The sequence below is a fragment of the Mytilus galloprovincialis genome, chromosome 5, assembly GCF_965363235.1.
Source record: "Mytilus galloprovincialis chromosome 5, xbMytGall1.hap1.1, whole genome shotgun sequence".
Lineage (NCBI taxonomy): Eukaryota > Metazoa > Mollusca > Bivalvia > Mytilida > Mytilidae > Mytilus > Mytilus galloprovincialis.
The window spans coordinates 43385810-43407321 of record NC_134842.1 but is presented as its reverse complement, the minus strand read 5'-3'; the positions used below and the strand labels follow the sequence as shown (position 1 = coordinate 43407321).

Here is a 21512-nt window from a genome sequence, read left to right as displayed (position 1 = left end):
ACTTTAAGTGAACTTGGAACAACACCAGCTATACCAGACTATGTATGAATAAAAACTCAGATGGAATAGCATGGAAGATATGTTAGTTATATGTCTATGTGAACAGTAAGGAAAGCTATCCAAATATATCAAAAGGCAGCTGTTGTTTCAAAAACTTCAATGTATATACCTTTAATTTCCAATAATGGTTAAACATTTGAGGCATAGGATGTCACTTTTTTCTCAACTTAAAAAAGTGCAGTACCCTGTCAGGAGTGCAACACACAAAATGACCAATTTGTATAGAATGGTGTATTTTTAATTCAAGGATTGCAATGTAAGTATAAAAGACATTTATACTTTTAAAACAATATCTCATCTGTCTAATCAAACAAATATTTTACTGCTGCAACTCACATCCAATTTGTGAGAGTTAATTTAATGAGCATACCCTACATGGTCAGGAGTGCAACATTTTCACTTTTGACAGTTACCATTCAAAAATAATCACTTCAATATACACTTTTTGTTTTATTTTTCAGGAGAGAAGGTATATGAGACTTGATTCCTTTAAAAAAAGATAGCAGAAAAAATTTATTTTTCCAATAGGGCTATTTATTCTATGTCAGGAGTGCAACACTTTTATAATACAATTATTTAGCTTTAATATTTATCATTAAAAAGTATTGTCAATGAATTAATACTGACCATTAGTAGAGGTGTTTAAGCAAAAAAAAAACTAGTATTTTGTTATTGATTTATTTATATGATACAGTTTTCCAATTGAAAATTAGAAGAAATCATATTGATAATATATGATTTCTGCTATTTTTCATTATATTTGTTGTTTCTCATTTCTTAAAGATAAAACATTACTTAGTGAATGAATCCTTGAATAGAGTCATGAATGCAAAACACAATCTTTTATAGTTTTAGTCCATTTTATAATTGTTCCACATTAACAGTGTCAGGAGTGCAACAGAAATTGGTGAAATGATGGTATATTTCTATGTATGCATAAAAGCAAATTTAATAGATATTTATGCCCGAAATCATATATGTTTGCTTTAAGAATATTTATCATTTTAAAAAAATAAAAATTTTAAGGATCAGAACCAATTGGGGATCTACTTCAACTACTTTTTGAAAACAAAATTGAAGATAATTTGAGATATTTTGGCAATTTTTTTTACATTTTTGATAGAAAAAATGCAAAATTATAGCCAATAAATGAATAAAAAATTCCTTTACTATAAATATTTTAATACAAATGTTAGATTCATTGTTCTTTAGATCATGTATTTTTCATTTAATTGTTGTACAACATAAACAGAACTTACGACTTACGGAAAAAAAATATAAACAAATTTTAAATAAAAAAATCAATTTACATAGAAAGAAAATGATGAGTGATATGAAAAATTTAAAATCGAAAAATCCAGGAGAATTCTGGAAATTATTAAACCAAGGGAAAAGAAAACAACAACCTGATATACCTATAGAGTTTCTATTCGATTTTTTTAAAGGTCTAGATGCTGTTGATGTTGACACAGCGACCACAGATTTACCGGGTATTGACCCAAATCAACATGGGTCAAATAATAATGATATAAATCTCCCTATTACAAGGGATGAAATAATATTATGTATTAGAAAAATGAAAAATAATAAAGCATGTGGTGAAGATAGGGTTATAAATGAATATATAAAATCTACTGTTGATGTTTTTTTACCATTTTATGAAAAAGTGTTTAACATGATATTTGACACAGGTATTATACCTAGCAAATGGTTGATTGGCAATATTAAACCAGTATACAAAAACAAGGGAGATAGACTTAATCCCAAAAATTTTAGACCTATTACTATTCTAAGCTGTATGAGTAAATTATTCACTGCACTTTTGAATGAAAGAATTAAGACATTTGTCGAAAATTTTGATGTATTGAATGAAAGTCAATGTGGTTTTAGATCTGGATATAGTACGACTGACAATTTATTTACTTTGTCGGCTTTTTTTGATATTTTGAAACAAAAGAAAAAAAAGTTATTTGCAGCCTTTATAGATTTCGAAAGAGCTTTTGATACCATTTGGCGTGATGGACTCTGGTTTAAGTTGCTTACTCAACATATAAATGGGAAAATGTATAATGTAATTATACATTTATATGAAAATATAAAATCAAATATTGTATATAACAGTAATGTGTCAGACTATTTTATGTGTAACAAAGGTGTCCGCCAAGGTGAAAACTTATCCCCTATATTATTTGCATTATATTTGAATGACCTAGAACACTTTTTGGAAGACAAAAGCCTGCGGGGGCTTGAGAGTATTTCTGAGGAAATGGAGTCCAAGCTTCAAATTTATCTAAAAATGTTTGTAATCCTTTATGCAGACGACACAGTACTATTGGCAGAAAGTGCTGATGATTTACAGAAACAGCTGGATTCTTTCAGTGAATACTGTAATGTTTGGAAGCTTAAAGTTAACGTCACGAAAACTAAAGTGATGATTTTTTCTAGAGGCAGAATGCCGTCAAAATTGCATTTTGATATAGACGGCACGGACATTGAAATTGTTAAAGAATTTAACTATTTAGGCATATTATTATCTAGAACTGGTAATACTAAAATAGCACAGAAACACTTAGCAGAAAAAGCAACAAAAGCTATGTTTAATGTGTTGAAAGCAGGCCGCATGCATAATCTTTCTATTCAATGTCACTTAGATCTTTTTGATAAAGTTGTGAAACCCATACTTTTGTATGGATGTGAAATTTGGGGGCATGGTAATGTCGAAATTATAGAAAGAATCCATCTGAAATTCTGTAAACTTCTTTTGAAACTGAAAAATTCCACACCTAACTATATGGTATACGGTGAACTTGGTAGATATCCTTTGGACATTGATATTAAAATAAAAATAGTGTCATATTGGTGTACGTTATTATCCGCTAAAGAGACTAAGCTATCTTCTATCGCATATAGACTATTAAAAACACTATTTACTGTGAATAATGTATGTACATTTTTTGTGAGTAAAGTTAAAAATATTTTGGATGAATGTGGTTTTTCAAATATTTGGATTTCTCAATGTTTTGGTAATGATATATGGTTAAAAAATGCACTTAAGTTGCGATTACAAGACCATTATAAACAGTTGTGGAATACGCAATTACAAGAGTCTACAAAAGCAGTAAATTATAGAATTTTTAAGTTAGAATTGAAGTTTGAAAAATATTTTGATATCTTGGATATGCACGAAAGTATTATTTTATGTAGATATAGAACCACAAACCACAGACTCCCAATAGAGACAGGGAGGTGGAATAATGTTAATAGAAATGATAGAAAATGTCATCTTTGTAATATTGGTAGTATTGGGGACGAATTACATTATCTGCTAGAATGTCCATTTTTTAACGACAGCAGAAAATTATACCTTGATAAATATTATTTGGCTCGTGTTAATACACTAAAATTTGGAAAACTGATGAGCAAAGTAAACAAAAAGTCAGAGTTAAAAAGATTATGTAAGCTTATAAAGTGTATAAATAAACATGTGGGTCCTCCTGGCTAAAATGTATATTATTTTGAAACCACTGTATTTTATATATGTTTTGTAAATAGATGCACATTCATGTACATATTTTGCACTCTCTCTGTACCTATGTATCTGCAATGGTTATGAGAATAAAGATGATGAGTGATGAGTACATAAACAGTGTCGGGAGTGCAACAGAAACAGGTGAAATTGTTGTATATTTCTATGTATGCATAAAAGCAGAATTGATAGAAAAATATGACTAAAATTATATATAGTTGTTTTCAGTATGTCTGTCATTAAAAATAATAAATTTTAATGCATGGGAACTCTTTTTTAAACTAAAAAACAAGTTTGTTCAAACAAAATTAATATAAACTTCGGGTATTTTGTAAAAAAAAACCCAATTTTCATAAAAAAAAAAAAAAAATCAACACTAAAAATATCCTTTACTTTACTTATATATTATATAAAAACTTCAACTTATTTTTCTATATTTCATATATTTTCTTTCAACTGTTGTATATGGTAAGTGTCAGGAGTGCAACAAAATCAGGTAAAACAGGGTGTTCATATACAATTTTTTATTATTGATATTTGAATAATTCTTTTTGGGGTGTTTGCCTTCTTAAAGGATTACTCTTACATGGAAAGTAATTTATCTTCATTTTCGTCGCAGAAAGCTCGACATAGGGATAGTGATCCGGCGGCGGCTACGGCGGCGGCGTTAGCTAACTTCTTAAAAGCTTTATATTTTAAAATGTGTACAGTTTACATATAATTTTTTTTCTAGATTCTGTCATATCATGCGTGTGAAAACGGTACCTTTTTGGTCACTATTTATGTTTTGCGTCTAAATATGAATTGTAACACTTTATAGTGGCTGACCAGGTGAGGTCAAACAAATACTTCTCTAGAAACATGCAGAAAAAAAGACAACTTGCAACAGCACCAGCCATGCCAGACTATGTATGAATAAAAACTCAGATCGGAATAGCATGGACGATATGTTAGTTATATGTCCTTGTGAATAGTAGGGAAAGCTATCCATAATTCTGCGGATAACACAATTCAAGTTATCAGGTTCAACATACATTTTCTGTTCAAATTTTCACACAATCAATGAATCGTTCAAAAACGCTAAACTAATTTTTTATTACTGAAAGTTTAAAACAATGAAAAGTGTTTCATTCATCAAAATCATGTGCAAATTTATTAATTAAAGGGAAAGAAGATTCTTTTGCAGTGCACTTGCACAAGTAAATTGTGAACCGACCAAATATATTTTCTTTACATGACCAGTCCACTGATACTGATGGTGACATCAAGAGCCTGTAATTCAGTGGTTGTCATTTGTTTATGTGTTACATGTATATTTGTTTTTTGTTCATTTTTTTTATATAAACAAGGCTGTTAGTTTTCTCGTTTGCATTGTTTTACATTGTTATTTCGGGGCATTTAATAGCTGACTATGCGGTAAGGGCTTTGCTCATTGTTGAAGGCCGTACGGTGACCTATAGTTTTTGATTTCTGTGGTGTCATTTTGGTCTCCTCTCTCATGTGGAGAGTTGTCTCATTTGCAATCATACGACATCTTCTTTTTTATAATTATCAAGGAGTACACATCAAAGAAAAAATGCTCAAATCACCGTTAAAATAATTTACACACCCTGTTTTGTGTGTATCTCCTGCCATATCAGTATTTGTTGCATTTATATATAAATGAGAAATAATCAATGTAAAACTGGAAAAATTTTGGGTATATAACACGTGTTATATAAAGGTATATAGGAATTTTTTTTTTCTGAGACGAGTGCCTGTGATAGTTCCTTATACTTAGATGAAAATGAAAAACCTGATCAAAACAATATTCTCACTGAAAATTCAAACTTTTTTTTTAACAATCAGATTGATCCTCTTGATGATCACATATATAGGAGATGCAAGAAACTGGGGACATAATATGAACATCCAGCTTATTGTCGATTGTATAACAGTATTCATAGTCTTGAAATTAAACAAATGTCTTATTGTTATAAATTTTGTAAAATTTACACAGAAAGAAAAATGGATATGAAAATGGCACTGAAAGATAATGAATGTAAGCATTCGTCATTTATAAATATAATTCACCAATAAATTCATTTTCAGCAGAAAACAATAAAGGAGCAACCATTTAGCTTCAAAGGGGGAAATTATGATGTTTTGTTTGATTTATATTTTTACACACAAAGGGCTGTTATCCTGGTATCTATGATGAGTTTATTTACAAACACTGGGTCGATGCCACTGCTGGTGGAGATTTATTTCCCCAAGGGTATCACCAGCCCAGTAGTCATGAGTTATCATTGATATGTTCATAATAATAAATTAACTGTTAACAAAACTTTGAATTTTCGAAATACTAAGGCTTTTCTACCTCAGGAATAGATTACCTTAGCTGTATTTGGCAAAACTTTTAGGAATTTTTGGTTCTCAATGTTCTTCAACTTCGTATTTTATTTGGCCTTTTAAACATTTTTTGATTCAAGCGTCACTGACGAGTCTTTTGTAGACGAAACGCGCGTCTGGCGTATATATAAATGTTTAACCCTGGTATCTATGATGAATTTATTTACGCTATCAATCAAAATCATTTAGTCAAACTATAACATTAGAAGGTAAGGGTATACAAGTAAAAAAAAGGTATATGCTTTATGCTTTATGCTATACAAGTAAAATCTGGATTCAGATTTTTTTTTGTTCTCTGCTTCAACAGAATATTTTTTTCCATCAGTTTGGGAATCAATATTTTTTTAAGACAAATACTACTAGAGGTCCAAATAATTATGACGTTAAGGAAGGGTATTTTAAATTTTTGCATTGGCGGCCCGCTTCCTGTGACACGTCAAAGAATAAAAATATAATAGCTTTTCAAGAAGTTTGAACTAGAAAAATACCATACCCCCTCCAGTCTTTTGAAGTGCAATGATCGTTCCATAATTATTTTCTATCTTTTATTATTAATATTAATTATTTAAGACACATCATATGTAGGACATTCGTCCTGAACATGTATGAAATATTTGCCACTGGACGTTAAGCAGCCAACAATCAATCAATATATAGGACATAGTCTTGGTATAAAGCTGGCATTTAAGGTAGCGCCTTCCTCATATAAGAAGGTATGTCAAGACTCCACGGTATGGTCGGAATGGGGAACAAATGACACATTACCATGTTTCTGGGAATGCCATAGAAGTACACCAAAATATGCATGCATCTGACCAACCAATAAAGGTTCAGGAAACCCACAACACCTTATTAAATATACAACAAAATCAAGTTGACTACCAACAACGGCAACCAGTTCAAAACGTTGTAACAAATTTAAACAGTAACAATCAGCCACTACAAAATATTCAACAACAAGCAGCCCCAGTACAAATTGTACAACAGCCAACAATCAATCAACAACCTGCAACAAGTTTTCAACAACAACAGAATGTATCACAACTGCAACAATAACCAACGATGATGGCAGTTCAACTACCACAGATCACAAATCAATATGTACCATCCGTACAACCTCAACCTGTTATTGAAAATATTTCAACCCAACAACAACAACAGGACTATAGTTCAGGGTTCAAAGCCAACAACCTCCATTTACAACCACAAGGAGGCATTCAAAATGGTGTTCAGAACACCGAGTTTCAATAAAATTTTGATTATTCCAAAACGCCACGTTTATAACAATATTTATATATCTATTCTTAAATTTTTTTAATGAAATCACGGATAGTATATACATAGTGTAGACGTTCATTTGGCAAATTGGAATAATCTGTTTCTCTAATGAAGACTGATTAGTGGTTGGATATGGCGGGAAATGCATACAACATTTGAGAGTTATAACTTTAAGTTATCCCATTTCACCTATTCTGGTAATGTGTTACGTAAAATATTTGAATCAACTCAAGCATCGCGTAATTGTCATATTTTCCCAAAATCATCAATGTATATTCATTGACGACGTAACCTCGCGGAAGTGACAACACTCAATAATTCATTTTATTTTTACAACCACGATTTCTAAATATCAATGTATATATATAATATGTATTTTAAAAATGCATGTCGATACTGTTTTTTTGTGTAGCTATGCGCATGCTCCAACATGTTCTGTGTTTACTAAATCTTTATATCCATATTAGTTGAAATAAAGATTCATTTATTTTTGTCATTCATTCATATGTGTCCTTTTATTTGTTTGGTTTCTCAGATGTTTAATATTTTTATGTCGTTGGGTTGCTGTTTCAATAACACACAAACCTCAATGTATATTGAAATGTGATATGTGTATGAACAGTAAATCAATTTTTAAAGGTAGAGAAAGTCAGAGTTCCCGGAGAGAACCTTCCGTAGAAAAACTGGTAATTCCAGTCAATTAAACGTCAGTGTTGACAGGCAATTGAAACAGTAGATGAAATCACTCGGCCACGAAGGTTCCCTCAATCAATTGGATCGAATCTAGATTCATCTATAATCAACAGCAGTTTCAATCATTTTGAAGCCGGAGTGCCTGGAGAGAAACACCGACCTTCTGCAGGAAAACTGGCAATCCTATTAAATAAAGATTATAGTCGAACGCAACTACCACGTGCGGTGTTTGAGCTCTCAACCTACATGTTGACAGGCAAGTGAAACAGTAGAACTACTAAGACCTCTCGGCGCTCTCAAATTTATTTGATCGAATCTATAATCATCTATAATTAACAGCAGTTTCAAACAAATTAACTGAAACGTTTTTGCAAAATACAAAACGTTTGAAACATTGCGATTTTCTCGTTGAAACATCTTTTAGTCACTTAAATCAGGTAAATCCAGAAAAGCGCTTCGAACGCATGAAATTTATAAAACGTGTTGTTTTCATTTTCTACTGGCAAAACAAATTTCTATGATTAACTATCAGTGATTTATTCATGCAAGTAATCATCCGTATATAACATAAACATATTAACTGTTCACCAAAACCAACAACGTGACGTTGTTTTCATTTTTGGATACGAACAATGAAATTACCCATGGGGCTTTAGATACTGAAGTGGCGAATGGTACTATTGTTTTGTGTGTAAACCATTGCAATATTTAAGACAACAATAGTTTATTGATGGTCAAGCTCATAAAAATATTTAGAAGACAAATCAAGGTAACAAACATAAATTGATGAAACCGCATGAACTTAAAAAAAGAAAAAAAAAGGCCGGATGCGTCGACAGAGTAAAATTGGTTGACATTGAATTTGGAAACATATACCTTGAAGTTCAATACTATTTTTACTTCCTAATCATTCTTACTCCAACATTGTTTGATCGTAGGATATTTCGTGTCTAAGAACAATATGGATCATGTGACCTACATCTAAAAAGGACGTGATCGATTCCCATGACACATGGGCACATCAAACTATCTAGTTTTAGCTAATAAGCTAAGGAGTTTCGGACGACAGAATTTTAGAGGCGTATGTACACACTTGAAATCAGACATGTAGACATAGCGGACTCTTTAATACTCTTTTCACTCATACATTAACAATAAAAAAAACTTCAATTTTATCCCCAGTACTGTTTTAGAAATCTAATTAATAAAATGAAATAAAATGAAATAAAATTTTTTTACAAAAAGCAACAGAAACCCCTTATAAACTAAACTAAAGGTGGTCGCTAGTATTCCCAAAGTTTAAGCTGTTCCCGTTCTACCACTATCATCCGTCGTATCACTCATTGGAAGTAAAATGTCTGTGATAGTCGAATTGGTTGATGTCTCAATCGGGAAAATTGGTGTAATTATGGCAAAGACAAGTTCAACATAGCCGTCTTCATCTGTGACACAGGTATTACATAACGTAAACCAAATCATCAACTTTATTGCGCACATCACTGCCTAAAAATGAGCTCTGCATAAAAAGTAATATGGAACAGTATGGCCAGCATAGGCAAACCACTGAGAGTATAGAATTAGTCAATTTATAAATGATCAATAAATAAACTAATCATATATACCAGAATTAAAATTTTGTACGCCAGACGCGCGCCTTTAAAAGACTCATCAGTGACTCTCCAAAAATTTAAAATACCAAATAAAGTACGAAGTCAAAGGATAAATGTACATCTGAACATAATAGACAAATCCGTTAATAGTGGTTCACGAAATCAAGAACATTTTATTTGGTATGACACAACCGTATAAGATGCTCATTAATCATGTTGATAGTAACATTCTCCTAGTAATACTACAATATCACACATATGCATATTACTACAACAGCATATAGTAGTTATTATAAAGCACAACACATCTTTATTGACTAGATAACACAACTATCCAACAACAAACAGAATGCACGACAAGCAATAAAGAATCACAAATAATTACTAGTAACCAATATAAACCCGTGAGATAGCACATCTGCTGTGAAAAATATTATAACCCTACTGCAATGATCTCTGAGGCAATGATGAAAAACAAAATTAAACAAAACACAACCATAGCTTACATAATTTTTTAATGAAACCACAAGAGGTATATAAAATAAGTATCTTGGATATTATTGAGTACATAAAAAAATAAATAACTATATCTAAAAGAACAAGTAAATATATGGACATATTAAATGGACATATTTATCCAAACACCCTATTATAAAAGGAACACGCTCCATTGTAAATATATTTACATACACGAGCAAACAAAGAAGTCTTCTCTTTAATAAAGCGATCGTCGGTACTGGCAATCTCGTTAATAATATTGTCTGCTTTATGCTGGTTGAACAGACAGTTTTTCACTGTATATCCATTTTGATCTTTATAATCTGCAAACAGTGTAGTTGAGGTGGTTGGTAAAAAATTCTGTATTGAGTAGATAAATATTGAGGAGTTTTCAACGTTTTCGCCTACAAATCCTGCAGACCATCCCTCATTACGGAGGGCGCCATTTGCACCTGAGGAATCGCAGCATACGGCTGTCCAGTAGTGATCAGGTACATTCACTCTTCCATTACTTATGGACCTAGAATTGCTCGGTAAGACGCCTGTAATATAATAACGTCTTGCTCCTACAAAATTACAATACTTTTTTGAGATGTTATAGAGAGTGTTTTCAAATTTATTCCATATTCCTTGATTAAATGAACGGACTTGAGGTGCAATATTAGTTAAAGTATTTGTCGATTTTCTACTGTCGTTAGTTTCGCAATGGTATAGCTGTGGATTTAAATGTCCCCTATCAAAACCGCTACCTGTATAGTCGACATCTACTGCTTGTTTTCCCCCGAATGTTGCTATATTGTTGTTTGCTTTGTTGATTTGTACCATACTTGGATTTATTTGATTTGCTAGTTGAGGCTCAACAAACCAACCATTATAGCGACTGCCGCACTTATCAAACGACAATGTGTATGCGCTATAGTACGGAATTCTGTTTGTTGTGTCATATTCAGTAGCGTAATAATATTGGTTACCAAGTCGTTGACAGATTTGAGTTGATCCGACCAGTCCTTTCAACATTGGTGCAGTCTTCTGGTAGAAAAACTCATCAATACATTTTGTAAAATTTGGCGATACTTCTAGTTTTACAAAATTAAAAGATAGGAAAATGACAACGGTTCCAAATACTTTCATCATTGTGAACAATGTATCGCCTGAAATGAACAACACGAATTAATAATATTGTGAAGCATGGTACATAAAAATTATTCAGTATCCAGTTTTCTTATTATTTCTGTGTAAAGACCTTTTGGTTTTGTTCGGGTGTTATTACCCCTGAATGTTTTAATTTGAGAGTAATTTAAATATATTTCAAACTGATACATCATAAAAGCATGGGTCTTCTGATAATGAAAGGATGTACTTTACCTAAAAATTATTATCTGTACGTGATATTATGCAAACCAAAATTATTGTGTTTACACTTATAGAGTCTAGCTAGAGATATCATACAATTTCAGAATCTGTTTAAATTCAGCTATATTATGACACAGAAGACCATTATGTAAAGCGGAAGTATCTAATTCTGGTCTGAATTCCACAGAAATGTACAATGAAACCATGTGGAATAGACATAGAAAAAGATTTCTATGCCGTAGTGAAATGTACCCCGCGCCCTATAAATGAAGAATAAGATTGTGTGTCACAATGTGTAATTGTGGTATGATGGTAAATATATAGTACGGTAAAAGACTCACAACACTAAAATGGTCAAATGAAAATCACGGTATCATGAGGTAAATTACACATGATGGCAAACAATCTTACCAAGTATGAAAGTTTTCTGGCTGATGATTTCAGAAGAGCTGCATTAATAAGGTGACATTAATACAATACTTCAAAGAATAGTAAAAGTACCATAACTCCCGTAAAATAGTCAGACCAAAATGACGATATATGGCCATCAATCCTACTTAGTATGAAAGCTTTGTGTCAAAACGGTCTCAGAGTAGTTGAGTTGACAAGGTATTATTATCACAACACTTAAAAAAATAGCCAAAGTCCCTTTACTCCCGTAAAAAAGGTCGAATAAAAATGACGATATACTATGGTCAACTACACATGATGATAAAACTTGGAACAAATTTTAAAGACATTAAAAGTTGAGTCAACGTTAATGCAACTTTAATTTTATAATAATACAAAAAAAAAATGTGATATTTGCAGCTCTCGGCGGGGGCTAGTCCGATGTTCTCTGACGTCTGAGAAATAAAATATTCTACATCAGTAGGTAAATGTACATCGTCATTCAAGAAAGTATTCAAGGGATCATTAGTGAAATAAAAGCTGCCATTTCGTTTGATTACCAGGACTTATTTCTTGTCCGATTAAACCTGTGCTAATGACTGTCCATTTTACTTTGAGAGTTGTACAAGTACACAGTCAACTCCGGTTTTGTTGGTTTTTATTTGAAAAAAGAGGTAAGTATGACAATCTCTTTACGCCAAAGACTGCGAGGAAGACATGTAGGTATTATCTTGAAAGGTCAATCTTTTGCAACTATCCTACATTCTTCCCAACCAATTTACATTTCGATTTTTCATCTGATCAATCGGTTTCTAATTTATTTTGTTTAAAGTTATGTTTGCTTGATTGCTTTTTAACGAGAATACGAGAGTAGTGGCAGATTATTCAATCATGTTGTGAATATTTCCGTAGGAAAATTGTTCTAAGAAAACAAGTGGGCTTTGGTGATCATGGCTTCTAGGAATTAAATTTCTTTAAACGGTACGACGAAATGTACTTTTCAACCTTATGTTCTAAATATCGGGACACTTTGGAACGTTTAAAGAATACATCAACCAAATTAATTGTTTGGATATTTCAGGACGTTCTTTATATACTTATATAGATTTTCGTAAGTCAAAATCATGAATAATGTCATTGCCTGCGGCAAAATCAGAAGAATATTTTTTTTAGTTTTTAACCAAAGTGGGGTTTCCCTAGATTCATCAGCTGTTTGCTAAGAAAGTGTTACGATAAAACGCCTCTAGAATGTGTGATAGCAGAACATTTTCTTGAATTAAAAAAAATGCATTTGAGCGCGTAGGGAAATAAATTCAAAGTTCCATCGAAAGGCAACTCAAGGCCTGTCACTCTATTTATATACTAATGTGACACATGGCTTTGTAGTAATGACTAGATGTTGTGCCAAATATAAGGCTGTGACAATCTATCCCTTGGAGTAGAAAACTCTTACTGTTTCCAATAATTCAAATCATAAACAGTAAATGTTCAGCTAAATGAACATATCAATGATATTTCGTGTCAACAAAATTATAATGCTGAATAAAAGGCTGGTGATTCAACAGGGTTGAAACGTCCATACGCGCTGTCATTGACACAAGTGGTTGTAAAAACCCATCACATATACCAGGCTTATAATTTTGTAATTAAAGTCCTCCTTAATTTACCTCCTTTTCTCATTTCTACTATTACAGAATCCATACGGGTTGACAGATTAAAAAACAAGCGCAAAATTATGTAAACGGATAAATGACATGCAATATAAATAAGTCACATTGTATAAAAAGTTAAAAGTTATAGGTCAAAGTACAGTTTTTAACACGGAGCATGGCTCACACCGAACAACAAGCTATAAAGGGCCCTAACATGACTAGTGTAAAACAATTCAAACAGGAAACCCAAAGGGTTTAATCTATATAAAAAAGAGAAACGAGAAACACTTATGAACCACACTAACAAACGACAACCACCGAACAACAGGCTCCTGACTAGGGATAGGTGCATACAAATTACAGCGGGTTGAAACGTTTTAACAGGCGCCCATTTTCATCTTAACCTGAGAAAGTAGCATAACATTACAACATAAAAAGACACACTATAAAATATCAATTGAAATGGCTTAACTCGATCAAAAAGACATTTAAACAAAAACAAGTAAACATATAATGAACAAATGACACAATATAAATACAATATTAAAACGTAGGTGCCTATATACCATTATAGGAAGTTATAAAAAATATGTAGGAAGAGTGTCAATAAGACAACTATCACCTGCGACAAAATGGTGTTAAATAATACAACGTTCATAGGTAAATTCAAATAAGAAAATTTTTGCTGTTAGGAGTATGAAATTAAACAGTTTTTACAAAATTAATAAATTTGTTGTTCAGAGTACGAGTACAGAAGTGAAAATATCATCAAAGGTTGTACATATTAAAAATAGTGAGACGAGATATAACACAAAATAAGAAAACATTGAATAACAGAAATGCATTACAAATTGTGTCAACAGGTCAAATTAACACGAAAGTACGATTGACAACTTTTTGGAATTTTGGATCCTCAATGCTCTTCAACTGTGTACTTGTTTGACTTTATAATACAGTTAACTCTCGTTGTCTCGAACTCGGTTGACTCGAAATTTCGGATGAGTCGAAGTTTTCACGTGGTCCCGAACTTTATTCCATACAAAAGTATGTAATTCGACTCCTGATGAGTCGAAATTGGATGAGTCGAAATTTCGGTTGAGTCGAACTAAATTTATGGTCCCAAGGTTAACAAAAGCCTTCAAAATTCATTTTTTATCTCAAACTAATACACATTTGTCAAAACATGACCTCCGGGATTTAAATGGATTGAAGAGTTAATCTGACAATACACGTGTAATTAAATTTCCGGTCACTGACCACTGTATTGATTTATGACATGTTATTTCCATGAGTGTTTACCTAAGATTATCTTTTATAGAATTTTTATAAATAATTAGTGCTACATTGTTAATGTTTATGAAAAAGTATTTCAAATGTTTACAAAACAATTTATTTGTGATTAAAGCTAATGAGCTTGGGTGTGTATAAAGTGAGGATTATGGCTTCAGTTGATGATCACCTAAAAACTACTCAAACGGCGTCTTTAATCTTGTGTTTTTCTTTTGAAAAGAAAGAGTGAGATAAAACAAAATGAATAGAAATCAAAATTTTCTTAAATATCTTGTATCCGAGAATAAACAATTTTGTCAGCTATAACCGACCTGAATAACGGAACTATCTATTGGAAATTACTCTCTTGGAAAGGCCATAGAATTTTTTTTTAATTGAAACAATTGAACAAGTAAAAATAATGCCATTATAATAATTAAAGACTGTGACATACAAATACATCGATCTGATACTAGAATATCGACCCCTTGCCATATTCACCCGGATTTATTTTAGCTTTACCAAGCTAAGCAAGAGTTGTGTCCCTTAGATTGTCGAACTTCCGGTGTTCGTTTGAGTCGAACTACGTGTATCTCGAAATATTTCTCTGGTCCGGCTGACTTCGACATAACGAGAGTCGACTGTATTTTGATATGATCGTCACTGATGAGTCTTGTGTAGACGAAACGCGCGTCTGGCGTACTAAATTATAATCCTGGTACCTTTGATATTTCTTGAGAGTACTTGCAGTAAATGAAAGCTAGTTAAAAGCCAAAAATAATTAACAATAAGAAAATCATGCACCAGAGACTAAAATAAACTGTTCACACAGAGACATGTCTCGCCTTTTTGATATTTTGATAGTAAAATGCAAATATTGAAATTAAAATAGCAATACCAGTCTATGGAAGAAGCGAATCGATATAAACTTTTCTTATATCAACGAGCGATATTGTATTATATTAACGAGCGATATTGTATTATATCAACGAGTTGCATTGTGGGAAATTTCAGACGAATTTTAGCATTTGTACGAAGAAAGGCAGATTTTTGGTATAAAGTAATGACTCTTTTCTTAAAACAGGGTGACATTTAACACGACATTCGTCTGCTGTATAATTTTCTATGAATTATTTTATGTAATAACAAGCAAGGTGTATTTAAACGAGAAAATTGGATTGTTGGATAAATGAAACATAAAAGTGCGATTTATCATTTGTAGATGTACACATTCAATAAATATCATGTAGCAAATTCAGTGGAATGCAATTGAGATGAATTCATTTGTTTGCTAAGCCAAAATCACCTATAAGTCAAAGATACTACTATATAATTTCGAAAATTTTGCCCTATTGATAGTTGAAAGTGTTAACAAGCTGTCCAGTCTATTGTTTTCAATCACATGGTTTAACCGACTAATTCTACTTGAAGTGATGATGCAATGGCGGAATTTAAATGCGGTTGTAAATAGTCTACCTACCTATTAGATTCTAATATAGGTCCAGTGGCGGATCTAGGGGGGTCGGGGGTTGGAAACCCCCTATTTTTGCCGATCAATGTATTTGAATGGGGAAATATGGTTTGAACCCCCCTTTTATCCTGGGTTTGGAACCTCCCCCTTTTAAAAACGGATGGATCTCTCCTTGAGAACCCACTGCTATAGCCTAGCCACATGGGTAATATCGAAATAGACAAAAAATATCATTACTTAAAAGAAAAAAAAACATTCATTCAAACAATCCAATCCAATACAGCTCAAAATTACGAATATTCAAATGGTAAAATAAACATTCCAAACAAATTAAAATGTACAAATGCTGATGTCCCGAACTTTGAAGATACCAAATGAGTAGCCTCAGACTATAAATTAAACAACTTCAGATACAATGAAAATCAAAAATCTTGTCAAACAGAAAATGTATTCATTATTAACATAGAAAAAAATATTGAAAAGGAAAACAGTTCTTTTCGGATATCAAAGACTTTTCGCGTTGGTATATCGATATCTCTATGAACATAATCAGCTCGCCGCGTGGGCATTCCGATGTATTGTTGCCACAGAGATTTGACTTTTGTTTTTGACTAGTAATCGATCGTATAAATACGCGAACATTTCTTAGTGCAAAATAACAATCCGAATCGCTTGTTATAAATTCGTTTCTTCAATGAATATTAAAAAAATTAGAAAACAAAAAAATAAAATGTAAATGTCTGTTGACGTTAGAAATGTGTATACATCTTTTCTATATTTATAAATTTAGATCGTTCAGTGCTGTGTATTTAGTATGTTTATTGACGTAATCGTTCTTGTACCATCATAACTGTCGTTACCGTTTAAGCTTTAGAAGTGTGCTAGTTCATATTGCATTTTACAAAAGATTCAGCACCCAAATGACGTTTTTAGAGGACTGGGAAGCAGTTATTTATAATGAGAAATTTTAAAGATTTATAGATATAAGAAGATGGTGCATGAGTCCGAATGAGACAACTTACCATCAAAGAAATAATTAGTTTCAAGTAAACCTTTATAGATCAAAGTAGGGCCTTAAACACGGAGCATTGGCTCACAGCGAAAACCACGCTATATAGGAACCAAAAAATTACTAGTGTTAAACCATTCAAACAAGAAAACCAACGGTCTAATTTGTATATAAAAAAAGAGATTCAAAAGTACAGGTCAAATTTTGTCGAATCAATCTGAAGGAGGACCGTATGATTCATCTTTGTCACAAGTTATAGTTTCATTGTTATCAATAAAGAAAATCTTCAATGCATGTGTTGCGAGCATATCAGATATATATTGTTTCTGTGCCTTTATTATTAAATTTGCTAAATTTTATATATGTGAACAATAAGTTTGATACTTAGCTATTTGATTACGACATTGTTTATTTAACCCAATCGGTACTGGCATTTTCAAATTTTGATAATGGTGGATTGAATCTGGTTTTACAGCGCTAAACCTCTCACGTGTATGGCATTCTCATCAAATTTTGTCATATTTACAACGATGCGTGATCAAATCAGACATAATAGGCAAAATTGTCAAAATATGGGTACAGCAGTCAAATATTAATACTAATAAGTACTAATATTGATATAACAAAAACACCGCTATGATATTTTAAAAGGATCGCATTGATATTAGAACTAATAGCATTTGAATATTGATGTATATAGGACACAGCACTTCAAATTTTACACGGACATAAACGTTTGCTTCTAACTAACTTCTGAATTTATATTTAGACTCAATTGTTGTTTATATTTGAACAAAAAGTTTTAAAGTGAGTATTTTCTTAATTTTTCGTTGCCGAAAACAACATTTTCCGCATGGAATGTCTGCATATTTACAATTGATATTAGACAATATCGCTATGTGATATAAGAAAAGTTTTTATCGATTCGCTTTTTCCATAGTTTGAATACTTTGACATGTAAGCTAGCCAAAATATTCAAAGTCAATGAAGTTTGACTGAAGGTACAGGGTAGATTAATCTCCATGGAAATGAGATGAGCCAATGCTTATATATATGCATACAAAATATCATTGACCTACCACTAGTGTTTCCGTATTAACTGATCTGATCACAAACTAATACAAGTAAGCTAATGAAAAGTTTCAAAGTCAATAGACCATGATTGAGGTATGGGACCAAATAATTCCTCATGGAAACGAGATGAGACAATTCTAATACAACTACATACCATATACCATTGACATACCACTAGTGGTTTACCTTAAACTGACTTAATCACAAACTAATAAATTGTTGACGCGGTCGCTGACGCCGGAAACAGTATACCTTTGTCTCGCTTTTTGAGTCCGTCAAAGCGAGACAAAAACTGCATTACAGATACAGAATTTGGAATTAACTAAAAACAATTCATTAGAAAAGCTAGAAAAGAATGGTTGTCAGTTTTAATAATATTATTTACTATTTCCCTAAACGTTGAACATAACAATATCAAAAATGGAAACATATTTCTTTGTATTCGTGTTATTTTGGAAGTTTTAGAAAAGAATGCAAACAATATAAAAAAAGAGAAACACTCTACTGTGCGATTCTACTTTAAAAAAAGTTAAATATGGGTTTATACGGCACTTTAAATGTTTAACTATAATTGTATCCTTTTTACCTCGTTTTTTATGGTGTAACTACTACCTTTAAAACACAAAAGAGGATAATTGGTACCGTTATTTTACCCCATTATAATAACCTTCTTTTCTATAATCTGTTTAGCATTTATTTGATTTGGTATATGAAAACACATAAACGCAATGTATTGACTAAAAGAAACATCTTCGAGTATCACGAAGAAGAGTTGCGAATTTTACGGAGACCTACGTTAATGTGCTGTAGCAATCAAAAGAAACAATTAATAAATACATGACATTTAGAGGTCAGCAAGCATCTGTATCGAATAGTAAAAGGTCTCGAAACTAGACGATAAACATAAAAAATTCATGAATATAAAATAAAGGTAACATGTTAATAAAGACAACTGCTGACCGGGTTCCTGTACTTGGAAAAGCGAAGTAATTTTTTATGTCGTGATTAAACAGTCCAGCGAATACTCCAAACTCCCCTTTTTATATCAATCATTGCAATACTGTGAAGAATGCTCGCCTTTTGCACGCGTGACCATTTGAAAAAAAAATTCTCTTGTAAAATTAAATTGAAATGATTGATCTTCCACTTATATTAATCATTCTTTGATTCTTAAAGAATGATAAAACAAACATTTGCTTAATGTCATACTAAAAGTTCACTAACATTGACTAATGAGGAAAAACTTACCCCAAAAAAAGTTGGTTGATTAGAGAAATGTAATAACGTTAATTTCACAGCAGTGTTTTAAGTTAATTTTTCACCCACCCCTTCCGTCCAAAAACGGAAATGTGTTGTTAATCTACGTATGAGTATATACAATTAAATAGGTCTGTAAATGCATCATCAACATGCTATCATGTGCACTTCCTTTAACATGCTTAACAAAGTGCGTTGCTTATTTAGGAAAATAACTTTCTTAATCATTTAAAAATTCAGAAATTTTATATGGTTTTAAGGAAAATCATTTTCATTGCTGCTCTTCATCTCAAATTCACAACGAGGCCTTCGACATGGAGCATACACTCTCAACTCACTGCAGTAAGTGCAAGAGGAGTTACAAGAATAAGCTCATAGAAAAGGTTCCCTGTTTAGTAGAAATTGATGAGAGTCGATAAACCTTATAAAGGCAAAAGATACCAAAGAAATGTTCACACTCACAAGCCGAGGACAAACTGACAAAGTCAAGACCAAAACAAACAAGAGTATACACGCTGAAATGTCTCGCCTGCATTACTGACCATTGATTTTATGTTGAAAGTCTTAAAGATAAAGGTTTTACTAAAATCTTTACAGAAACTTAACATTTTGAAAGATCTATGACAATGAGGATAATGTCAGATAAATCATGTCAGACAGACATACACACCTTACATTTTTTATTCACCAAATATAGTTGACCTATTGTGTATGCTAATTGAAAAACAGACCAAAACAAAAAAACTTAATATTGGCCACTGAACCATAAAAATGAGGTCAAGGTCAGATGATACCTGCCAGAGAGACATGTACACCTTACAATCATTCCATACACAAAATATAGTTGACTTGCGTATAGTACTTGAAAAACTGACCAAAACAAAAAACTTATCATTGACCAAAGAACCTTGAAAATGAGGTCAAGGTCAGATTAAACCTGCCAGACTGACATGTACCCATTACAATCATTTCATACACCAACTATAGTTCACCTACTGCTTATAGTATTCGAGAAACGGACATCATCACGTAACTTTAACATTGATCACTGATCCATGAAATGAGGTCCAGGTCAGGTGAACTGTGTCTGATGGACATGAAGACATTTCAAGGAACCCAAATTCCTAATATAATTGTCCTATTACTTATAACAAGTGAGCAATTCACATGAAAAAAAAATATAAAAAAATCAAGCAGTTGCTGAACCATTAAAATGAGGTCAAGGACAATGTACATATGTTTGACGGACACTTTGTAACATAAAGTATCTACATACAAAATATGAAGCATCAAGGTCTTCTACCTTCTGAAATATAAAGCTTTATACAAATAGTTTACGCCGCCGCCACCGGATAGTAATACCTTTGTCTCGCATACTGTGACTTTCGTCGCAGGCGAGACGATAACTACGAAAAAAAAACAACAGTTCACAAAACTCAATATAGAAAACTAAAGCCTGAGCAGTATATAATGAAATGATATTAATCTAACATGCACACCTTGCACCGGTTCTGTAGGCCAGACACAGTTGATATATCACTTGTCTAATCCAAAAAAAAAACAAATAATTATGAATTCAGCTGAGCATGTCATAAAAAGCGATATACCTCTCAACACGCAAATACTATGCAAGGTAACAGCATGACAAAAACTGAATTTTCTGAATATCCATTAAGTTGTGCCAGTGGACGTTACACAGACAAAAATCAATCAACCTTATTTGACTTCTAGGACAATTAACTGAGGAGCGAACAAAATTATACTCCATCCTTCTTTGTATAATATTATGTTATATTTATCATAATATCATTGTGATGTTGAAAATTCGGTAGATTTTTCATAATAAATATATTCATACATTCTCGACATCTCCATTATATTTGTGCTTGAACTTGTACAGACATCCGTCTAGTGTTGAAGACAGTATGCTGGACTTTAAATAAATGTCTAGATATTTGTGTTGTTTGGTTATATATTGTTC

The 21512-nt window shown here is 32.0% G+C and overlaps 2 long non-coding RNA genes across 2 annotated transcripts in view; one reads left to right on the top strand and one right to left on the bottom strand.

Annotated features, from left to right (window-relative positions):
- Positions 1–15374, top strand: part of LOC143075867 (uncharacterized) — a 68153-nt gene extending 52779 nt beyond the window's left edge. The window contains exon 2 of the long non-coding RNA XR_012978440.1: positions 14408–15374. This is a non-coding gene — a long non-coding RNA (uncharacterized LOC143075867). The remainder of the gene's footprint in view (positions 1–14407) is intronic.
- LOC143075866 (uncharacterized) lies at positions 10057–19618 on the bottom strand. The gene is made up of 2 exons (XR_012978439.1): positions 19523–19618; positions 10057–11207 (listed from the first exon to the last, which is right to left on the bottom strand). It is a non-coding gene; the product is annotated as an uncharacterized LOC143075866 (long non-coding RNA).
- Positions 19619–21512: the final 1894 nt, after the last annotated feature.